The 24,047-nt window shown below is 46.6% G+C and overlaps 1 protein-coding gene across 1 annotated transcript in view; it reads left to right on the forward strand.

The window, feature by feature from the left end:
* Window positions 1-6,296: 6,296 nt before the first annotated feature.
* LOC120247089 (phosphatidylinositol 3-kinase regulatory subunit gamma) overlaps window positions 6,297-24,047 on the forward strand; it is a 159,465-nt gene continuing 141,714 nt past the window's right edge. The window contains exon 1 of the mRNA XM_039254841.1: window positions 6,297-6,425. The gene's annotated coding sequence lies outside the window, so the exon portion shown is untranslated. The remainder of the gene's footprint in view (window positions 6,426-24,047) is intronic.

The raw sequence follows: 24,047 nt of genomic DNA on the forward strand, positions 1-24,047 counted from the left end.
GAGGAGAGGGTTGCTTCTGAGGAGGATGGGCCACCTTCAGCCTCCTAGTTGTTCCCTGAGGACAGTGTTTTCCAGGACTGTCAGCTGGGAGCTGCAGTGGTTAGGGGTGGGGCAAGACTGAGTTTGAGTCCAGAAAGGGGGAGGGTGTTAGGCACTCTGGCCTGGGGATTTTCCATTTGGGTTTCTGAGTGTGTGCCCATGTGTCATCAGGTGTAACTGCATTTCTGTGGGGTGTGTCTCCATGGAATTGTGTCTCAGTGGCAGGAAACATTGTGAGGGACTCTGTCTCTAAGGTGTCACTCTGTGTCTGGGTGTGTGTCCAGGGCTCCCTTCCCTGAGGCTTGGGGGTGGAGTGAAGTCTGAGAGCTTTGGTCTGGCCTCCTGGGGTTCAGGAAGCCTGTGAGGAAAAAATGAACTGTGTCTGTGTCCTTCCACTCTAAAGCTTGCCAGACACTGGGACCCTGAGAGGAGGGAAGAAGCAGAGAATTCACTGACACATCATGCCCAGACAGTGCTGGCTGTGGGGGGGCAGGGGGGAGGGGGAGGAGAGGAAGGTGGCTGGGCTAGAGCCCAAGGTCCACAGAAGCGCCCACACATATAAAGACACATGCCACAGTCCACGAACATATGCAGACATGTAAATATAAGTAGACTCACAGACACACAATGCAACAAACACAGATGCATGCAAGTACACACTTATAAACAGAGATACACACACTAATGCCCGTGGCCCTCCCCGCATGGCATATGCAACAGCACATACACATGCCTGCAAATGAACACATACAGACATGCATGCATCTGACAAGCACATAAGCTTATAGATAGAAACATGCAATCCCACTCATGCAAACCCAGGCACACACAGACACATGCACACGTGCAGACACACTCACCAGACTTCCCTGCCCCTGCAGCCCTGGAACCCAGAAGCTTCCCTCCCCTGTAAGAGTGTGGGGTGTGTGCGTGCATACGTGTGTGTGTGTGTGTGTGTGTGTGTGTACACCCACACTTGTGTTTGTGTGTATCTGTGTCTGTGAGGATGTGTGTGTATGTGTGTGAGTGAGGGGGGTGCTGAGCTGTGGGAACCTGATGACATCATCTCTTCCGGCTATTTTTAGCTCCCTCTGCAATGCCGGGCTCCTCCACAGCCCCTCCTCCTCCAGGCTCCCAGAGGCAGCTGCGGCCAGAGGGCACCCACCATTCCAATGTAGGTGACCCCTGGATGACCGGGTGCAGCTCACTCATTCCGACCCCGCCAGGGCTCCCTGGAGGCTGAGAGCCCCAGAGGAAGAGGCCTGGGCCATGCAGCAGCCTGGAGCAGGAGCCTGGTTAGGTGAACAGACCCGGCTGGTCTCCAGCCCCCAGGGTGCCTCTGCTTCTGCTTTTCAGTCTGAAACTCTGTCTCAGGCAGTAGTGCCTGCCATGTGCCAGGGAGGGTGCCAAGTTCTGGAGACAGCGCAGTGTGCAAGACGGCAGGAGTTCTTCCTGGTGGGTGTTACAGCTCGGTGGGAGACAGACATTAAACAGATCATTGCAGGCACCGCACCCAACTGTGGCGAGGACTTTGAACATTGGTAACAAGGGGATCAGCCTGGGATGATGTTCTCTGTCTCTTCTGTCTCATGTGATAGCCTGAGGAAGCCAGAGGGGCACCCTCCTTTACCTTCCACCTCCCACCCCATCAAGCGCGCTCCAGAACAGAGCGTCCTTCTCACACTCTGGGCTGTGCTCCCAACATTGCACCAACCACCACCCAAGTGGGGACCCACTGCTATTCCCAGCCCCTTTGCTCTGGAGCCTCCCCATGGTTGATCCCTGGAAGCCAGGCCAGTCCTTAGTCCTTCATCTGCAGATGGGAAAATTGAAACAGAGAAGGGCAGTGCCAGACCACGCCTCCTGGTGCCCGGCAGGGGAGATGGGGCAGGCTGAGAGAGGAGGAAGTGGTGTTGGCACAGCTCGAGTAAGAGCAAGGGGTGGGGTCAGGAGGGCAGGAGGAAGAGGACAGTGGCCTGAGGGGTCCCTGCCCAGAAAAGGCTTCCCGCTCCAGCCAGCTTCTGGGCAGCCACCGGAAAATCGGGTTTGTCAGCTTCAGCCAAGCGCCTGGGGGCTGGAGGAGGGGTCCAGACAGCTGTGGGGAGGCTGCCCAGGGGCCCATCCTCCATCCCAGAGTTTGGTTAAGGCTGTCCTGTTATGGGAGCATTTTGTAATACTGGGACCCTTTGGAGTGTCAGGGGAACAGCTCTAGGCTGGAAGCTGGAGCTCGGAATTCCAGTCCTTGTTCTTCCCCAAACCCTAGTGTGATCCTTGGAAAGTCCTGTCCCCTTTCTTGGCCTTAAGTGGCCCTCCCAGGAAGGAGCCCTGGAGAATCAGATTCCCCATCCCCAATTTCTGCCCTCTGGATTTTCCTGGGAGTCTGAGTCAGGCACAGAAACACAAAATCAATGGGTAGGGACTGGACCAGACCGCTTCCAGGGCGCCAGGCTGGAGTTCCCTTGTCACCAATGGGTCAATGGCCGGAAGCCCAGCTCCAGCCCTACAATGCAATGCCGGTCACCCCACCCTGACCAGTACCCTCACCCACACCCCCATTTCCGTCCTCTGTTCCTTCCTCACCTTCAGAGAAAGCGACAGAGCTCCCTAGGGAATCTCCCATACCTACTTCATTGGCTCCCTGCCCTGTACTCAACCCTCCCTCCCCCTCTGCCCATTTGACCGAGCCAGTCTCCCAGTTAACTTTCTTTCCCCGGATCCTGGGGCAGGCCAGGGAGGAAAGGAAGCTGGGTGGAAAGGCCGCAAAAGAGCCTGCTTTTCCTGCTACACTCAAATCCTTGGAGCCCAAATGACGGACTTGTGGGGAGGAGGTAGACTAAATGCTGGGCTGCTCTGGAGCCCCAGGGAAAGTGGGAATGTTACCCTTTTCCTATCCAACCATCTCCTTCCCCTGCCTTCAGCGAATTCAGAGAAGAAAGCCCAGAGCTGAGACTTCCATTCTGTGGAAAACAAACACAGAAACCCAGGACAAGTGAGTCCTGGTTATTGTCACTAAGTCAATGACAAATTCATGAAACACAAATACCATAAAATTCTAAATGCATAGAGTCCACAGTCATGGAATCTTAGCATCACAAGATTCTAGTATGGTGAAATCTGAGTTACAGAGTCACAAATATAGAATTCTGCCATCACTGATTCCCAGATCTCAAGGTTAGAATATCCCTGAATTATAAGCCTTGAGAAGTTTGTTAGTGAAGTCTTTACCTTCAGGTGGACGTCTAGAGGACCCCTGAGTGCCTGGGTGGCTCAGTCCATTAAGCATCTGACTCTTGATTTCAGCTCAGGTCATGATCTCTCAGTTTGTGGATTTGAGCCCCATATCGGGCTCTGCGCTGATGGTGCGGAGCTTGCTTGGGATTCCCTCTCTCTCCCTCTCTCTCTGCCGTTCTCTCTCTCTCTCTCTCTCTCTCTCTCTCAAAATAAATAAACTTAAAAAAGATAAAAATAAATAAACTGGAGGATCCTCTACTGGGGATGGGCAAAGGAGTTCACACATGAAACACATGAACACTAAGAAGGAGGCAGAGAGCTCAGGGCATATGAACTTAGGATATGTTAAGAAGCCTGCAATAAACCAGACAGAGGACAGACATCTTCCCAGAGGACACATCTTGGTTCCTGAGGATGAGGGGAGTGGGTGGCAGGAGAGGGATAGAGAGAGGGGAACTAAAAAAAACAAGCCAAAGAAAACATAGCCTAAAGAAAAAATGATCAAGGGGCAAGTACACCAGCCACAATACCTCTAGTTTCTCCATGATTGGGATTAACACCAGGCCCCAGGACATTTTCAAAGGTTACTAATGGAATGGCAAGCCTCGTCTGACTTTTTTGGGAAGAAGGTACCAAATAGAAAATATTCCATATACCACAATTTCTTGGGAAGAGCAGACTGTCCAAAGAGGGTGCTGAGCTGTGAACAAGACCACGCTGTGTGGTGGGGTGCAGAGCCCCTAGGAAGGCCTTGGTAAGGGACCTCGTGGAGGGCATCTGTCAGGGGTGGTGCCTGGGAGAAGCATCTCTGCAGAGGGAGCCAAACTTGAGGCAGCACTTGGTATGGGGACTCTTGTCTGATTATGGGGTTGGTTACTCAGTAAACGACGGGGATATTTACCTACCATTTCTGGGAAACTACTGCAAACTCAGGAACCCAGAAGGAGCAGTTCCAGAGAGAGGCAAATGCCAAGCCCTTCTGGGCATGGGAAATGGGGCAATGTCAGCGGGAGATACTCTTGCTCGGCTGTCTGTCTTTGGATTCGGCTCAATACCTCAGCCCCGACCTCAGTCCACATCCCCATTTGCCTCCCTCTCCCTGTTTGCCTGTCATTCTACCTACCTCCATCTGCTCTGTGGCTTTTGGCAAATTGTGTCCCTTCTCTAGGCCGCAAACATCCTTTGCTTTCTTTTGAAGGTCTTTTGGGTCCTAAGCGCAGGTTTTAGTATTTCATAGTCCTGGTTTCGTCCAGATCAGTTCCATTTCAGATGTCTCCATTCTCAGCTTCCAGAGAAAGTCTCAGGCAGCTTCAGGGGAGAATGGAGGGAATAGGGAATACAAATAATGCTCACATTCGAAATTCTATATGTGTCAGTTCCTACAACAGGTGTTTTATAAATCTTATAGGATGCTCACAACCATCCTGTGTATATAAATCGTTGCTCCCATTTTATAGATGGAGGGACTGAGGCTCAGGGAGGATAAATGACATGCCTAAGGTCATTTAGCTAGGGAGGACTGGAATCTCAACAAAGTCTATCTTAATCTGAGGGCTATGGTTTCAGATTAGCATTAATCCGTGTGGCCTCAACAGGTAAAGTGAAGGTAATCAATATGGCTGACCCCAAAAGGTAAGGAGTTCCATTTAGGGAAGTATGCAAATAGGGGCTGATGGCATGTGCTGAGAGAAAAGCTGAACTGAGTCTCCTGTTGGGGACTCTCGGTGTTCTCAACTCAGACTGGAGAGAGCTGGACTGGGGTGGGGGTGGGGGGTTGGAGTGGAGAGTAGTGTGGTCCTGGGCTGGTCTTCAGGGGGTTGAGGGGCTGCTGCCACTGTTCCTGGAGATAGTGTGTATTTGTTGGAGAGGGGCTGTGAATGGGGGCTTCTTCACTTTCTGGGATGGCCTAGTCAACCCCCCTCCAACCCCCACCCTTCCTGGAACTGGTTGTCAGGCCCCTGGAACCTTGGGGGCAGGGGACTTTCCAGCTGGGTAACATCATGGTGAGTTGTCATTAGACTTACCTCCTTGAGGTTCTCAGAACCTTTTGGATTCCTAAGCTTCATCAACCTTGCACAATTGCCTCTGTTTTTTTGTTTTTGTTTTGTTTTTTCTTTGAGAGGGGACACAAGTGAGCGAGGGGCAGAGAGAGAGGGAGGGAGAGAGAAGTTGGGCTCGTGCTCACTTGAGGCGAGCCTCAAACTCACGAACCCGTGAGATCATGACCTGAACCGTGGGCTGATGCTTAACCCTATGAGACACCCGGGTCCTACAGTTGCCTCTGTTAACTTACTTAATGGAAGTGGAAGAATTTCAAACGAAACCCTGCACCCTGCCCCTCCCAGTGTTGGTTATCATAGGAGGCTTGGTGATCCAGGAAGTCACTGGCTCACATGGTCAGAGCTTGAGGCACCCCTGGGGACGATTCCATCCAAATCCTTCACTGTAAGGGTGAGGAAGGTTGAAGTTCAGAAAGGGAGAAGGACTTGCCAAAGATCACACAGCAGCCAATGCTGTCCCCACCAAGTCCCAGACACTCCCCTTGGCACTGAGGACACATGTGAATCAGTCTTGATTCTTTTTCTTGAAAACTTGCAGCCTTAACAGAGAACATAGGCTTTATAGACACACCAAGAGAAGTGTCAGAACTAAAAGAGAAGTTCAGACTTTGTACACTGGGGGCTTAGAGAGGCAAGGACACTGACCCTTACAGGCTTCAGTGAATATCTTCAGGTGGTTTTGGAGCTGGGCTGGGAGCAACATTTTAGCTGATAAAAAGGGGTAAAAGGCTTTCTGGCTGAGAAACAGCAGTCTCATGCAGGACATGAATGAATTGCCCTGCAAAGACCCGCCATGTGGGTGGAGTGGAAGTCTGATGGCCTATAGTCTAAGCCAGGGCTAGGACCTGACGTGAGGACTGTCTGCTCTGTGAGCACACAGTAGTCACAGAGGTTCAGGCCACCAGGACACAAGAGCCCCAGCGGAGGTACGGGGATCTCAGGAGACCAAGGCTGGGAGATTCTTAGCAGTGTGGGTGGGGACTGCTAGGCTCTCCCACCCTCCGGGCCCAGGCTGTTTCCTTTCATCCAAGTTACACACATGCACAGAAAACCTCTGTCCCGCTTCCTTCGATGAGGACTCAGGCCCAGGCTGAGGTTAGTCCGCTAAAGAAAAGAGATTACTCCCCACCAGCTGGCTTTCCCGTCCCAGGTTTCTCGGCCAGGGCGCACACCTCTTCCCTTTAAGCAGCTTCCCTCCCGCTCCCCCCACTGCTCCTAAACCCGCCACCGGGCCGGGACAGGACAGGGACGTCCTCTGCTTTGGAACTTCGGTGGCTGCGAGCCCTCCCCTGCCGCTGTGATGCAAATCCGCTCCGGATTTATTCTCAGGCGTCCTTTCCTTCAAGTGCGACGCACCCGGCGCCAGCACTCGTCTGGAAGTGACTTCTCCGGCCCTGACCCAAGGGCGCCAGAGCTTTGAACTGGGTGGGGGATAGGGGCGGTAGTTTCCCGGTTAGCCGCTCCCGCGGCTGCAGCCCGGGGGCGCGGTGACAGTGGGAGCCCGGGAGTTGTGCTGCGGCGGCTGCCGGACGCCTGGGGGCAGGGCTGTAATTAACCACGCCGGGTGCCTTGGGTGCGCTGGGTGGGCAGCCGGAAGCCGCGGTGCGGAAGACCCGAGGCGTAGGAGTGTCCGCGGGGGGCAAGGGCGGCCAGGACCGTGGTCTCGAGGTCGCGGCTTGAGGTTTTTTGGTAGAGTGGTTAGGAGGTATAGCGCTGGAGAGCGTGGGGGTGGAGCGAGGGGGAATCCCGGGCCTTGCGAGGGGCCGCCCCAAGCTTGAGCGCCGCTCCCGACCTCGCCCGGTCTCTGGACTCTGGTCTGTGTGCAGATGTGGTTTGTGCACTAAGAACCAATTAGACCCATCCCTGTCCTCATCTTGCTGGGAAACCAAGCTGTAGTTACACCTCAGACGACCTCTCGAGAGCCTGGCACTACTAGGGTCTGGATGGGAGCGGGAGTGGGGGTGCTCGGTGCACTCCCAAGAGCTCTAGATTCAGGAAACTGCAGGAATGGTGTGAACAGTTTATAGAAAAATGCTATCCAAATCAGCATGTATATATAGGCATAGAGAACTGGCACTTACTGTGCAAACTGCCTGCCAGGCCAAGGGTATTCACCAAATTGACAAAAAGAAGAGTGATTCTTACGTTTTTCGTGGTACTTTCATAATCAGAAAAGAGCAATGAAGTTTTTTTTTTTTTTTTTAATCAAGAAAACAAAAGTAAATAGACCTGGGTTTCAGTACTACTAAGCACTTATTTGGCCTTGGAAATTTTACTTCAACTTCTATAAGCCTTAGTTCTCTTACTTGTAAAGTAATAATAGGAGAACCTAGGCGCAGGTTTTGCCGTGAAGATTAGATGAGCTAAGGCATCAAAGGTGCATGGAACAGTGCTCAGTAAGTGGCAACAATGAGAACACTGAACCTAGTTTGGGAGTGTGTGGGGAACGGAGGAGCAAAAAGCCTTCTGGAAGAATGGAAATCTGAGCTAAGTCTTAAAATAGGAAAAGGAGCTAGTCAGTGGAAAAGAGAGGAAGAGAAGAACATTAATGACAGGGAATGACATGAGCAAAAACAGGCAAGTGAGAAACAGGACACTACAGACATGAGTGAATTTGGGGAAACTACAGACATGAGGCAGGGAGCGGAGATGAGATTAGAAAGGCAAGCTGGGACCAAACTGGGGCAAGGTTGGGGGCTTTAAACTTACTGCGGCTGGTTTTCTGAGAGCTACTGAGGCAGCTTCAGCCATGGCAGGAGGAGATGTGGCGCAGTATGGAGGCCAGGAGACCTGTGAAGAGGTGAGTAGTGGCATGAACTGCAGCGGCCGCCCTAGGATGGAAGGAAACGGATGGATTTGAGAGGTAGAAATGACAGGACTTGGTGATGGATTGAATGAGAGACATGAGTGAGAAGGAGTTGCGAGGACCATAACCTGATCCCCAACTTGGGTCCTCTGGGTGATGCTAGCCTCTGAGATAGGGACCAGGAAGGATAATACATTTGAAGGGAAGCTGAATTCAGTTTTGGACATGCCTGTGGCCACACCCCTGGACAGACCCTCAATAACTGGGGTCCTGCCATCCCACCTGGCAATTACTCTGTCCAGAAGATGGGAGAGGTATCATTAGCCACTGCTGGCTGTCTGTTCCCTGGCTGCGGCTGGCTGGAGATCTGGGTGGGGAGGTTGGGGTGGGGGGTGCCTGCCACCGCTGGGCTGGGCCTAGTGAGTATTCGGTTGTGGTATCCTGGGCTGCTAGGCAATTTCTTTGGGCACAATCATGTTACAGGAGCTTGAGGATTGGGTCAGGTCCTGGGATAGGGATGGTTCTGTGTGCTGCTGAGATTACTGTCTCCATTTTACAGCCAAGGAAACTGAGGTTCAGGAACTGAGTGACAGAGCCAGGAAGTGAACCAAGGTCTGTGTGATGTCTTCTCACAGCACCAGCTGCCACATCACCACATTTGCTCTAAGAGGGGCAAGGAAAGTACCCAGAGCCATGGCTCCTTGGGGGAGAAATGTAATCTGGAGGGGTAGTAGGGATCGAGGAGGGAGGCACAGAAAGCTTCCTGGAGGTGGTGCCATTTGTGTTGTCATAGAAACATAATCTTGTTTTCTGTCTCCCAGGCCAGCAATCTTTGGCAACTAGCCATTGCCTGCAGAGAAGGAGACCTTGTCATCTGAGGGGCCTCTAGGCAGAATGCGTCCACAGAACCCAAAAAGTGGCAGGCTGGAATTCTTGCAGGCTTTTCATGCCTACAATGGGGCACGTTTACCTGTCTCTGGCATCCATCAGCCTGGGCAGCCCTCCTGCACTGGCACTTCACTGGTAGTTGGAAGCCCGGTGCCTACTCATTTTCATATCAGGGTTCAGCACAGTTTATGTTCCACTCCCAGGTTTTGTTTTACTTAAAAAAAAAAAAAAAAGAGGCATCATGTGATGAAGTGATGGATTCTAAGGGAGGACTGGCAAGTACAGGAAAAACTGATCTTTTTGTGAATGATGGGGGAAAGTTATAAGACACAAAGAATATTGCTGATCATCTGTCACCCACTAAGTGTTTGTCCCCAGGTGTCCAAATGACTGAGACAGCCTGACATGGTAAGTGGGAAGCCAAGTTATCAGGAGCTAAGAAGGGGTTGCTTTCAAAACAATGTTTAAAGCATTTTTGCTCATTGTGGAAAATATAAGCAAGTAAGAAGGAAAAAATATATATAAAGCATCCAGCAAGTAGAGATAAACACTACTAGCATTTTTATATATTTATTCTTTTTCATTTCTGGGTATATGTGGCTTTCTTCTATGCGGTTAATACACTGTGTAGACAATTTTGTATCTTGCTTTCTTACTCAACTTCTTGATTAAATTTAATTTAATTACTACACAGTCTTCTACTATATGGAGTTGCTGTATTTTATATTACCAATCCCTAATCCTTACACATAGAGATTTTCTTTCCTTCTTCTTTTTCCTCTTTTTTTAAAAAGTTACTTTAATATTTATTTATGGGGGTGGGGAGGGACAGAGAGAGAGGGGGAGAGAATCCCAAGCAGGCTCCTCATCATCAGTGCCGAGCCCAATGCAGGGCTCGATACCTCGAACCATGAGATCATGACTTGAGCCAAAATCAAGAGCCAGATGTTTAACTGACCAAACCACCCAGACGCCCTTCTTTTCCCTTTTTCTTTCTTTTTTGCTATTATAAAAACTCTGTGATGAAAACCTGATGCATAAAATCTTTGTCCATATTTTGCATTATTATTATTATTATTGTTTTTTTTACAAATTTTTCTAGAAGTAGAATTACTGGATTAGAGGATCAAAGTATATTTAGGGGCATCTGGGTGGCTCAGTCGGTTAAGCATATCCGACTCTTGATTTCGGCTCAGGTCATGATCTTATGGTTCATGAGTTCAAGCAAGGCACTGACCCCCACATCGAGCCCCACACGAAGCCCTGCATCGAGCCCTGCATCAGGCTCAGCACTGACAGTGCAGATCATGCTTGGATTCTTTCTCTCCCTTTCTCTCTGCCCTCCCCCTGCTCGTGTGCTCTCTCTCTCTCAAAAATAAATAAATAAACTTAAAAAATATTTCTAGAGATCTTGATATATATTTCCAAAATGCTTTCCAGGAAGAAAGGTTCTGCCACTTATATTCCATCGCCCTAACAGAAGTATTAACATTAAAAAAAATAAAAGATCTTGCTAATTTGAGAAGTGAAAAATGGAATCTCAGTTTTCTGGTGCTGAGTAGTTTTGTGGAGGTCAGAGCAACATAAATCTACTAGGTGAATGATTTGGTCCAATCTGACTGGTGACTTCATCTACTGTTGAGAAATTGGTAGGATTTGGCCATTGTTGTGAATATGTATTGTTTTTACCTGCCTGGACTTCTCTCTTCCTTTTGGTTATAGTCTTTCAATTTTCCTTGGAGGAACATCCCTTCTCCATTTTTGGTCCATGTGGTTTAAATGGGCCTGCCCCACCCCTGAATTCCCGGGATGAGCATTGAGACCCTGGCCTGACCAATCATCACAGTGATTGGTTTAGTGATGGGCATTTCTATTCCCATTGACCCACATGACTCTTACCTTGTCATCTGGCTTTGGAGTCAGAACTGGTTTTAAATATGGGCTTTGCCCCTGACCAGGGGGAATATTTGCCATTTTATATAGGGTGGACAGAAGAGACTTCATTGGTAAAGTGATATTTGAACAGAGACCTACCGGAAGGGAGGAAGCCTTCCCTGACTATAGCCCCTGACTATACTTGGGGGAAGAATGTTTCAGGTAGAGCAAGTGTAAAGACTCAGAAGTGGGAGTGTGTGGGATGTATTTAAATATCAACCAAGAGGCCAGGGCTGAAACAACGAATTTGCCATCTCTGAGCCTCAGTTTCTCATCTACAAAATGCAGATGATAACAGTGCCTGTGTCTTAGAGTGATGTGATGAATAAATGTGATAATGCTTAGCATAATACCCAGGCCTTGCAAGCTGTTGTTATTAAGATGACAGCTAAGTCTTTAACCTTGTTGACCTTTTTTTTTCTTTATGACATGTACTTCTCCCTCCATCCCAGTTACCTTCCTTTGATTCATGCTCTCTTTAGCCTATAATCTGTCTGTTGCAGTTTGTTCATCAGTCACTAATGATTACCAGCACCTACTTTATGCTGCACTAGGTTATAGGACTTTTTTAATATGCCTATTGTTCCATGAGGGAGAGGGCATATGTATATTAATAGCCACCACAGAAAGCAAAGCAGGCCCAAGAAATGACTGGCAAAATGCTGTGGCGCTTCAGAGGTGACTTCATGGAAGGCTTCTGGAGGAGGTGGCATTTGGGCTGATGTTTTAAGAAAGGTTTTTCGTGGATGGCAATGAGGTGGAAAGGGCATTCCAGAAGGAAGAAAAAGGTGTAAGTATGGGCACAGAGGCTGGCATGCCCAAGTCACAGGTGGGGAAGGGGGAATTGCCTGGTATGGTACCAGCATAGTGTGTTGGAAGGTGAGAGGCAGGGACAAAATTTTGAAGGGATTGACTGTCAAGTTAAGGAGTTTGGACTTTGTCAATGACAGAGCACTGTTAAACATTTTTAGGTGGGGAGTGATATGATCATGATTGTGTTTTGGAATGATCTGTCTGGCTGTAGAGGAGAGCTTATAGTCAGGAGGGACACAAGGGATGGTAGTGGGGACCCAGTGCAGAGGCTGTAACAGCTGCCCTGGTGAGAACTGATGAGACCTTAGAAATGGAGACGGAGAGGAAGGATGATAGATGTGCAGGGAGAAATAGGATACTTTAACTGCTCTCTGAGGATCATCAGGGAACATATAGGAAATGCCCAGATATGGCTACAATGAAATTATGCTTTTAACTCTTCTGAAATTGGGCTTTGGGCAATTGAGGTCAGCCATTTTCAGTCCTACCCCACAGAAAGACCTTTCAAAAAAATTTGTAAAATGTTTTATTTATTTCTGAGAGAGAGAGAGAGAGAGAGAGACAGCATGAGCAGGGGAGGGGCAGAGAGAGAGGGAGACACAGAATCTGAAACAGGGTCCAGGCTCTGAGCTAGCTGTCAGCACAGAGCCCAACGCGAAGCTCAAACCCACGAACTGTGAGATCATGACCTGAGCTGAAGTCGGACGTTTAACCGACTGAGCCACCCAGGTGCCCCAGAAAGATCTTTCAGAAAGGTGAGATGGATAGGAGTAACATGTGTCTGCCCTGGGCACCTTTCTGTTTTGGCATTTGATAACTTCATGAAACTTCAGCAGCTTGGGCCACTCTAGCCATCACTCTGCCCTTCAGGGGTCAGCTTTCTGGACAGGGAGTTCTTGAAACGGCTTGAATTGAGGGACGGAGAATTGAGTTTTGGCCCTGGGAATGTCAGGCTTAAAGCTCTGTAAACTGGGAGCAGATAATGCTATGATTCCCACGTAATCTTTTCAAAAGGCTGTTTTGACTTTCTAAATGATCTATCTAGCTGAAAAAAGAAACCGGAGGTCATCCAACATTCAGTAATTTGGGGGAATCTGAGATTTGCCATGCTGCCAATTCCTTTAAATGAGGAAAGTCAAGCCAGACCCTGGGCTTCAGGATTTATGGTACCAGTTGGCATAGCGTCAATATCAGGAGGCAATATCAGGGGCTCTGGCCTTAAACGTGAGTGACTACTCTGTGGCCTTCTCTGGTGTTTTCCCATCCACGGACGGCAAAGAGTCCCGTGGGCTGACTTTGGGGCAGAGGGAGTTAGAGGGCGGGGTTCCAACCAAATGATAATCATAATAGCCCAGCTGAGCATTTTGCAGCTTCGAGCATTTTTACCCACATTAGCTAATTAACTGACAGTTTGTCCAAGTGGAGATGAGGGATGGTAGGAGACAGGGAGCTCATGCCTGATCACGCTTCCAGGGTCTGGAGGGGACTGATAACGTGACTGCAGTACGAGGGCCAGAGTGTTTGGACAGGGGCTAATGGACAGGAGCTAATTCACAGGCTCTTGGGCCCATGTGCGTGATGGTCAGCTGGTTTGCCCGAGACAGTGTGATAAATGCCCCATTCAGTCCAGGAGCAGTCACGGTCAGAGAGACCCAGTCAGACCCCGTTACTGATCTGATGACAAGTGCGTGGGGTATTAGCTGCTTCATCACAGATGTCTTCTCTGGAGAACTGTCTCTGTGTCCAGGAAACTGAATGGGATTCTTCACGGTCAGAGATGGTGCATATGATTTTTTTTAAATAGGAAAATTTCACATCAGGACCCAGTCAGTGATAAATTCCTATTATTCACTATTTACCTTCTGTCGGAAAAACCAGAAAGGACATGCACATTTATAGAAATGAGTATGTTAGCACAGCTCATACTAAGCCAGTGTAGGCATCTATAATTTCACATTTTAAAATTCAAATGTACATTTTCATGGATTTAGACCAAGGGTTAGCGAACTTAACTGTGAAGAGCTAGGTGGTAAATATTTTAGGCTTTGTGGATATACAATCTCTGTTATAAATACTCAACTTTGCCTTTGGAATGCCAGAACATCCACAGATAATACATAAATAAATGAGCATGACTCTATGGACACTGAAATTTGAAGTTATATAATTTTCATGAAATATTCTTCTTTTGATTTTTTTATTTCTTCCCCCCAATCATTAAAAATTCTAAAAATTATTCTTAGCTTGTGAGTCACACAAAGACAAGTGGTGGGTGGAATTTAGCCCTTGGGCTGTATAGCTTTCTGACCTCTGGCTTACATCAGGGTTTCTCAGCCTTGGCACTATTGGCATTTGGGGCCAGATAATTCTTGGCTGCGCAGGTTATCCTGTTGTCTCGTAGAATGTTTAGTAGCATCCCTGGCCTCTACCCAAAGGCATCCCCTCTCCCTTTGAGTTGCGGTAAGTAAAAATATTTCTAGACCTTGCCAAATGTATCCTAAGGAGCAGAATTCCTCCCAGTTGAGAATTATTGGTTTATGTCCATCAACGGATGAATGGATCAAGAAGATGTGGTTTATCTATACAATGGAATACTACATGGCAATGAGAAGGAATGAAATCTGGCCATTTGTAGCAATGTGGATGGAACTCGAGGGTGTTATGCTGAGCGAAATAAGTCAGGCAGAGAAGGACAGATACCATATGTTTTCACTCATATGTAAAACAGGAGAAACTTAACAGAGGACCATGGAGGAGGAGAAGGGGAAGAAGTAGTTGGGGAGAGGGAGGGAGGCAAACCATGAGAGACTTCTTGAATACTGAGAACACACTGACGGCTGATGGGGGTGGGGGAGAGGGGAAGGGGGGATGGGCATGGAGGGGGGCACTTGTTGGGAGGAGTACTGGGTATTGTATGGAAACCAACTTGACAATAAACTATGAAAGAGAAAAAAAGAATCATTGGTTTAAACAATCATGTACAGCCATCTAATCACCACTACAGTCAAGATACAGAGCAGTTCTTGGATGTGGGGACCATCTGGTTGGGACACCTGTCACCTCATTCATCACTAGGGTTGATTTGGCTGATCTGGCTGGCTAGGCGGGTGTCCCCTTCCACCCTCACTGCTCCAGGTGCGTCCCTCCTGAAGCTGCGTGCTCAGTGGAAGAGGACGAACTTCCCCAATAGAGGAGGACTGATTTTTGGTCAAGAATATATGAGTAGCTAAGCTACTGTGCTAGAACTTCCAAACAAGCCCTCAAGATACAGAACAGTTCTATTATCCAAGAGAATCTCTCTCATAATACACTTTTATAGTCAACACATCCCTTCATCCCAGTCATTATTTTCTGTTCCTATAATTTTATTTTTCTGAACAACATATAAATGGAATCATACAGCAAGTTGCCTTTTGAGTTTGGCTTCTTCTTCTTTTTAAAACTGTTTACTTATTTTTGAGAGAGAGTGAAGGGCCAGAGAGAGGATCCAGACAGAGGATCCAAAGCAGGCTGCTCTGTGCTGACAGCAGAGAGCCCAGTGCGGGGCTTGAACTCACAAACTGTGAGATCATGACCTGAGCCAAAGTTGGTTTTTTATACAACTGAGCCACCCAGGTGCTCCTTGAGTTTAGCTTCTTTTACCTGGTGTAATGCATTTGACATTCATTCATGTTGCTGAGTGTATCAGTAATTTATTCCTTCTTATTGCTGAGTGGTATTCGACTATATGGATATACCAATTTGTCTACTCACCAGTTAAAAGATATTTGCGTTGTTTCTAGGTTTTTTTTTGTGATTATGGATGAAGCTGCTTTATACATTTGTGTACAGGTTTTTGTGTGAATGTAAATCTTCATTTTTCTTAGGTAAGTACCTAGGAGTGGAATTTATGGATCCTATGGTAATTGTATGTTTAATTTCATAATAAACTGTTAAACTGTTTCCCAAAATGGCTGTATCATTTTATTTTAAATTTTAAAATGTTTATTTTTGAGAGAGAGAGAAACAGAGTGTGATCAGGGGAGGGGCAGAGAGAGAGGGAGACACAGAATCCGAAGCAGTCTCCAGGCTCTGAGCTGTCAGCACAGAGCCCGATGTAGGGTTCAAACTCAGAAACCGTGAGATATGACCTGAGCCGAAGTTCAGTGCTTAACTGACTGAGCCATCCAGGTACCCCATGGCTATACCATTTTAAATTCACACTGACCCAGAATGAGAGTTTCATCTGTTCCACGTTCTCACCAGCATTCAGTATTCTCAGGGTTGTTTTTCTTTGTAGTGATTCTAACAGGTGTGGGGGTGGTGTCTCATCGTGGTTTTAACTTGCCTTTCTCTAATGGTTAATGGTGTTGAGCATCATTTTATGTGCTATCTGCATATCTTCTTTGGTGAAGTGTTAATATTTTTTGCTCATTTTTAATGGAGTTGTTTGTTTTCTTATTACTAAATTCTTTTTAAGTGTTTTTTTTTAACGTTATTTTATTTTTGAGAGAGAGAAAGAGAGAGTGTGACCAAGAGAGGGGCAGAGAGAGAGAGGAAGACACAGAATTTGAAGCGGGCTCCAGGCTCTGAGCTGTCAGCACAGCTGGGACCCAACTCATGAACTGTGAGATCATGACCTCAGCTGAAGTTGGATGCTTAACCAACTGAGCCACCCAGGCGCCTTAAATTCTTTTTTTTGTGTTTTTTTTTAATGTTTGTTTGTTTGATTTGAGAGAAAGAGAGAAAGGCAGAGAGAAAGAATTCCAAGCAGGCTCTGCGCTGTTAGTGTGGAGCCCGATGTGGGGCTCAATCCCACCACCATGAGATCAAGACCATGAGATCACAACCTGAGCTGAAATCAAGAGTGGGATGCTTGACCAACTGAACTACCCAGGTGCCCTTCTTATTACTAAGTTCTTTATGTACTCTAGATACAAGACCTTGGGGCATCTAGGTGGCTCAGTTGGTTGAGCATCTGACTTCAGCTCAGGTAATGATCTTTCAGTTTGAGAGTTGGAGTCCCACATCTGGCTCACTGATGTCAGCGCAGAATCCGCTTTGGATCATCTCTCTCTCTCTCTCTCTCTCTCTGACCCTCCCCGGCTTGTGTCTCTCTCTGTGTGTGTCTCTCTCTCAAAAATAAACATTAAAAAAAAAAAAAGAGAGATCTTTAGATATAAGACCTTTGTTGGGTAACTGATTTCCCAATATTTTCTCTCAGTCCATAGCTTTTCTTTTATTCTCTTAACAGTATCTTTTGCAGGTAGAACTTTTTTAATTTTGAGGAAGTCCAGTTTATCACTTTTTTAATTTTATAGATTGTACTTTTATGTCATTTCTACGAAGTCTTTGTCTAACCCAATGTCACAAAGATTTTCTCTTATGTTTACTTCTAGAAATGTTACAGTTTTAGGTTTTACATTTAGGTCTATGATCCATTTTTTTTAATGTTTATTTATTTGTTTATCTTTCATAGTTTATTGTCAAGTTAGTTTCCGTATAACACCCAGTGCTCCTCCCAGCACCCCCTTCCATTCTCCCCCACCTCCATCAGTCCTCAGTGTGTTCTCAGTATTCAGGAGTCTCTCATGGTTTGCCTCCCTCCCTCTCCCCAACTATGTTTTCCCCTCCTCCTCCCCCGTGGTCCTTTGTTAAGTTTCTCCTGTTCCACTTATAACTGAAAACATATGGTATCTGTCCTTCTCTGCCTGACTTATTTCTCTCAGCATAACACCCTCGAGTTCCATCCGCGTTGCTACAAATGGCCAGATTTCATTCTTTCTCATTGCCATGTAGCATTCCATTGTATGGATAGACCACATCTTCTTGATCTATTCGTCAGTTGATGGACATTTAGGCTCTTTCCATGATTTGGTTATTGTTGAAAGTGCTGCTATGAACATTGGGGTACGTGTGCCCCTATGCATCAGCACTTCTGTATCCCTTGGGTAAATTCCTAGCAGTGCTATTGCTGGGTCGTAGGGGGAGTTCTATTGTTAATTTTTTGAGGAACCTCCACACTGTTTTCCAGAGGGGCTGCACCAGTTTACATTCCCACCAACAGTGTAGGAGGGTGCCCGTTTCTCCACATCTTTGCCAGCATCTATAGTCTCCTGATTTGCTCATTTTAGTCACTCTGACTGGTGTGAGGTGGTATCTCAGTGTGGTTTTGATTTGTATTTCCCTGACAAGGAGGGATGCTGAGCATCGTTTCATCTGTCTGTTGGCCATCTGGATGTCCTCTCCGGAGAAGTGTCTGTTCATGTCTTCTGCCCATTTCTTCACTGGGCTTCAGGTGTGGAGTTTGGTAAGTTCCTTATAGATTTTGGATACTAGCCCTTTATCTGATATGTCATTTGCAACTATCTTTTCCCATTCTCTCAGTTGCCTATTAGTTTTATTGATTGTTTCCTTTGCCGTGCAGAAGCTTTATATCTTGATGAGGTCCCAAATGTTCATTTTAGCTCTTGATTCCCTTGCCTTTGGGGATGTGTCAAGTAAGAAATTGCTGCGGTTGAGGTCAAGGAGGTTGTTTCCTCCTTTCTCCTCTAGGGTTTTGATGGTTTCCTGTCTCACATTCAGGTCCTTTAGCCATTTTGAGTTTATTTTTGTGTACGGTGTAAGAGAGTGATTTAGTTTCATTCTTTTGTACTTTGCTGTCGAGTTCTCCCAGCACCATCTGTTAAAGAGGCTGTCTTTCCGTTGGATACTCTTTCCTGCTTTGTCAAAGATTAGTTGGCCACATATTTGTGGGTCTAATTCTGAGTTCTCAATTCTATTCCATTGGTTTATGTGTCTCTTTTTGTGCCATGTTTATTTATTTTTGAGAGACGGAGAGTGCAAGTGGGGTAGGGGCAGAGAGAGGGAGACAGATGATCTGAAGTGGTTCTGTGCTGAGAGCAGAGAGCCTAATGTGGGGCTTGAACCCACAAACTGTGATATTGTGACCTAAGCCAAATTCAGACGCTTAACCGACTGAGCCACCCACAAGCCCTTGTTATCCATTTTGAGTTAACTTTTATATAAGGTGTGAGGTATTTGTTGGGGTTCTTTTTATTTTTTGGTATGTGGACATCTAATTGTTCTAGCACCATTGTTGAAAAGACTATTCTTTTTCCATTGAATTGCCTTTGTACTTTTGTCAAAAATCATTGAGCTTATATGTGTGGGACTGTTTCTGTGATCACTATTCTGTTCCGTTGATCTATGTGTCAATGCTAATTTTCCTAACATCACACTGTCTAATCTCACATTTTAAATAAAATTTCTAAAGGTGAATTCTTTTGGAACAATTCTGTGTCTGATAAGTGTTCTGGCATACTGAACACATTCAAGACTGTGAAATATTTAAAACCCAAAAACAAATATTTTGGTGGGAATCTTGGATCAAAGTAGGAGGGTAACACAGGTGGTGACTCAGACATGTGAGAGCACTGAGAGGACACTGAGATACCTGTGCCTTCAAGCAAATCCCATAGCTTCTCTAAGTCAAGTTAAAAAGAACAAAGGAGGGACACCAGGGTGGCTCAGTTGGTTAAGCATTCGACTCTTGATTTCCAGTCAGGTCATGATCTCATGGTTTGTGAGACTGAGCCCCATGCCGGGCTCTGTGCTGACAGTGTGGAGCCTGCTTGGGATTATCTTTCCCTCCTTCTCTGCCCTCTCCTGCTTTCTCTCTCTCTCTTTCAAAATAAATAAGTAAACTTTAAAAAAACCACAAAGGAATTAAACTAAGTGCATTCAATAAACATTTACGGAGCAGTGTTCTAGGTATTGGTTATACAGAAGTACAAACCATATATCTGACTTCACAGAATTTACTTTCTAGCTGGAGATACAGTCAATAAACAAAAAGAAATGTAAGCAACATTATTTCAGGTTGTGGTAAATGATAGTAATAAATAAAAATAGGGTAATGGAATGAAAGTTGATGTGGAGGGAACTGCTTTGGCTAGACTAGCATCATCATGGAAGGTGACTTTGAGGAGGTGACATTTGAGCTGAGGCCTGAATGATGAATGGTTACAGTAAAGATCTGGGATAAAGAATATTCTACATAGAGGTTCTCTGAGACCTTTCTGATTCTGACAGGGGAAAGGTCAAAGCTGATCTAAAGGAATGAGTGTGTCTGGGGAGTTGGGTAAGAAGATGAGGTGAGAGATGGATAGCGGATCTTCACAATTAAGCCTCCACTGGGCCTCCTCCTCATCTCCCACTGTTCTGTCTCTCACACTCCACTTTCCAGACATCCTGAACTTTTCTGTTCTCCAAACAAGCTTTTTTTTTTTTTTCCTAATAGTTTATTGTCAAATTAGTTTCCACATAACACTCAGTGCTCATCCCCACAAGTGCCCTCCTCCATGCCCATCCCCCCTCCCCCCCACACCCATCAGTCCTCAGTTTTTGTCATCATTCAAGAGTCTCTCATGGTTTGCTTCTCTCCCTTTCCCCCACCGTTTCCCCCCTTCTTCTCCCCCTCCAAACAAGCTTTTCTTTTCTTGAGATTTGCATAGTCCATCCTCTCAAGTCAGAATGTGGGGCTGTATCCATTCTCCCCTTCCTTTGAGTAATAGGATTTCCCTGAGTTTTAGCTGGGCCTTTGGATAGAGCGTCCTACCCGACCTGGACTACTTGCCTACCTCCGGATTGTTACATGACAGACAAATAAACTTCTGTCCTGCTTGATATCCCATTTGTTGGCTTATAGCGCCTTAGCCTCTACTCTTACTTTTTCTCATCTGCCTCGTGAACTCTTATTTATCCTTCAAGACCAAGCCTTAAGTACTGCTTTTTGCATCCTCTCCAGGAAAAGTTAATTGTTTCTTCCTCTGTGGCCTCATAGTACTTTGCAGCTACCATAGTATTCTATTCAGTCAATGAGTACTGACAAGGAGCCTAATATAAGTCATGCACTGTGGTAAATAAGGAGCTTGGGGTCTAGAGAGAAAAACAGACATGTGATGGAATAATTGCAAAATAGTGATAGTATACTCTCTATGAGCCATGCTTTCTGTAGGGGAGCACAGGTATTCCTCATTTGTCCTTCCTCCTCCACTCCCACATCCAATTCTAACAAGATATTGGGGAGAGTAAGGCTGTATAACCCAGATTTGGGGAAACTAACATAATGGGAAAGAGAAAAAGAGGAAGGCAGGTGGCATCCGAACAGCAGTTGTAAGTCACCCCAGCCTCGTGAGGGCAGATTCCAGCCCTGCCAGCAAAGGTGGCAACAGCCGGGATAGGATGCATTGTTTCTTCTGGAGGCCAGAATGGGTCCTTGTATGTGGCCACTACTGGAGATGCAGTAAACTCCTGGGATCCATCTGCCACCAAAGCTGAAAAAGTATGGTGGCAAGATGACTAGCCTTTGAACTTATTCTCAAGGACTTAAGAGACCCTGGAGAGACTGTCAGAAATAGCTGAACCCCACATTTGGAGGTGGGGTTAATCCCCATAAGTAGGGAAATGAGTCCTTCCCATTTATACCATGCTAGAATAACTTGGTATAAAAAGGTTACTAAATAATATAATCTCATTTTGTACAGGCAAATGAGCCTGAGGACATGTGGGTTATGTTTTAGGAGTTCTACCTGGGATTTCTACATGCTATCTATATATCTGTATCTGTGTATCTTTTTATCTAACTGAAGTTTATATCTGTACCATGGACTCATCACTACTAGAGATAAAGCCAACTAAATGTTTAGGACAATGACCAAGGTAACATTAGAAAATTGCACATGGAGGTAGATATAGACTTCTAGAAGCCTCTATGAATTGTGAGATTCAAAAAGAAACGTGAAAAGCCTGAAATTGAAGATGCTGTGCGAACTTCTGTTAGGTCCTTGAGCAGATAAAGAGGGCCCAGAGAGGTCTTCAGGAGGGGTGAAAATACAGCTCTACTCAAGTTTGCTAAAGATGTTAACTAGTTTGCAGTCTCAGGGAAATGACAGAGAACAGTTTCAGGCTTGGATATGGTTAGAAGTTCTCTAATGAAAGAGCCCCAGCTGTCACCAGAATTGTTAGCCTAGTGACTGAGGACAGGTAAAAGGAAACCCCATTTGGTTAATACAGAGGTTTATGAGGATCCAAAAGTTGGCGGTATTTTTGAGGAAGACCACCCCTGGCATGAGGAAAGTGTGTTCTTGGTTGGGGATGCTGCTGGGATGCTGTGAGTGGCGGATACCAGATGTGCGGCAGTGATAGCAGATCCTCTGAGTGACAGGGACGTTCTCAAGGCTACCGAGGCTTCAATGTCAGTTGACTGAGTATTTAATGTTCTGGCCAATTGAGCAGTTTGGAGGTTTTATAACCACAGAGTTGCTCATATTTGTTTTCCCTCTGCTCTATCAGAGAGTGTGACAAGAGATACCTGCTTTTGAATTGGGGCTGGAGACATTCTTATAGAAGGCAGAGGGAATAGGAGACAAAGATCCAAACAGTATGAATCAGGTCCCCCCTGCATAGCAGGCAAGGACTAGGGCTGTCCCAGGGTAAGACTTTGGGGAAAATTCCAGCTGCCGGACTCACAGTGGTCTTTTAGATTCTTCCAAGTAACATGGGAAAGGAAGAGGGGAGGCAGCTCAAGTCTTGGGTAAAGGAAACTCAATCTGCTGAGGTGACTGTAGATATCCAGCAAAGACTTCAAAGACTACTATACATGAGGACTAAATGGGACAGATGAAAGCACTAATGATGGCCCTATAGGTTTAGGGAAAGGGTGATTATGATGGACTCTTCTGAGCCTCTGAAAAGCAGAACACTGGAGGAAGTTGGAGGTAAAGGGGCTCCTGGCCAAGAAGAAATCCTGGCTATAGCATTCCTTAAGCTCATGAGCATTAGGGAAAGAAGAAGTGAAGATGGGCTTGGAGTTTGAGCTGTTTTAAACCCTCAAAACAGGAGGCCCAAGGCCTCCCAAGGCCAAGGTCCAGAAGATCCCATCTTTGTCTTCTGGAGACAGAATCCTAGGAAGAGGAGCAGCCATGAAAAGCATCAAGTCTTGGGGCGCCTGGGTGGCTTAGTCGGTTGAGCGTCCGACTTTCGCTTGGGTCATGATCTCGCGGTTCGTGGGTTCGAGCCCCACGTCGGGCTCTGTGCTGACTGCCAGCTCAGAGCCTGGAGCCTATTTCAGAATATGAATCACACTCTCTCTGACCCTCCCCTGCTCACGCTGTCTCTCTCTCTCCTGGAAATAAATGAAAATATTAAAAAAAAACTTCCTGTATGAAAAGCATCAAGTCTTAAATGCTGCTTGATGGTGAATTCATGAGTAGCAAGCACCCAGGCCACCACCCCCGCCCCCGCCCCCACCAGAAATCAAATGGGTCAGAAGTGATTCTAGTACTGATTATGGGGCTCCAGCTCTTGTGGAGATAAGGGAAGAGGTGAAACATCTGTAGTTATATGTTAGAGTGTCACAGTGTTGAGGAGAGTTAGGTACATTGGTAGGGTTCAAGTCTAGACTCTTTAAAGTATTTGTCTGGGGCACCTGGGTGGCTCAGTCCATTAAGCGTCCGTCTTTGGCTCCGGTCATGATCTCATGGTTTGTGGGTTTGAGACCCATGTTGGGTTCTGTGCTGGCAGCTCAGAGTCTGGAGCCTGCTTCAGATTCTGTGTCTCCCTCTCTCTCTACCCCTCCCCCACTCATGCTCTGTCTCTCTCTGTCTCAAAATCAAATAAACTATTGAAAAAAAAGTGTCAGAAGTATTCAGGAACAGAGCATCTGGGATGTTCTACCCTCATCCAGATGTGGGAGCCACAGGTAAATCAAAGCAAGGAAGAGCCAAAAATTCTCACCTTGTCTGCCTCCACTCGGGATCCTCTACCTTAATGCTCTTATTTGAAGGATTCCAAAAGTGGAAAGAGGTGTCATGGAAGGACCAAACCAGGAATAGTCTCTCTCCAAGACTGGAGACTGACTGGGCTTAGGGTAAGCAACGAAAGCTTGAGGTTGGAAACCCAGACCTTTTAGAAAACAGTGCAGGAAGCTTATATTGCCTGAGATGGATGATATTTTAGATCATTTTGAAGACCTACTGGTTAACTGCATCATCTCTGGAGTTCATATCCCACAGATTCCCTTTTGTGATAGTGAAGAAAAAAAAATCCTGTAGGATCTGGGTTTGTGTGGATTTCCTGGCTCTGAAGAGACAGTCCAAAATAGTCCAGCACATTGTGTTCCTTATACAGGATGGCTTAGCCACTTCCTATGGAGTCACTTGTTTCCAGCATTGGATGTCAGAGCAGGTATTATAAAATCCCTATGACTGCGGAGGACATAAACAAGGTGGGTT

Source organism: Hyaena hyaena, unplaced genomic scaffold (genome assembly GCF_003009895.1).
Source record: "Hyaena hyaena isolate Hyena2069 unplaced genomic scaffold, ASM300989v1 scaffold_503, whole genome shotgun sequence".
In the NCBI taxonomy this organism is placed as follows: Eukaryota; Metazoa; Chordata; class Mammalia; order Carnivora; family Hyaenidae; genus Hyaena; species Hyaena hyaena.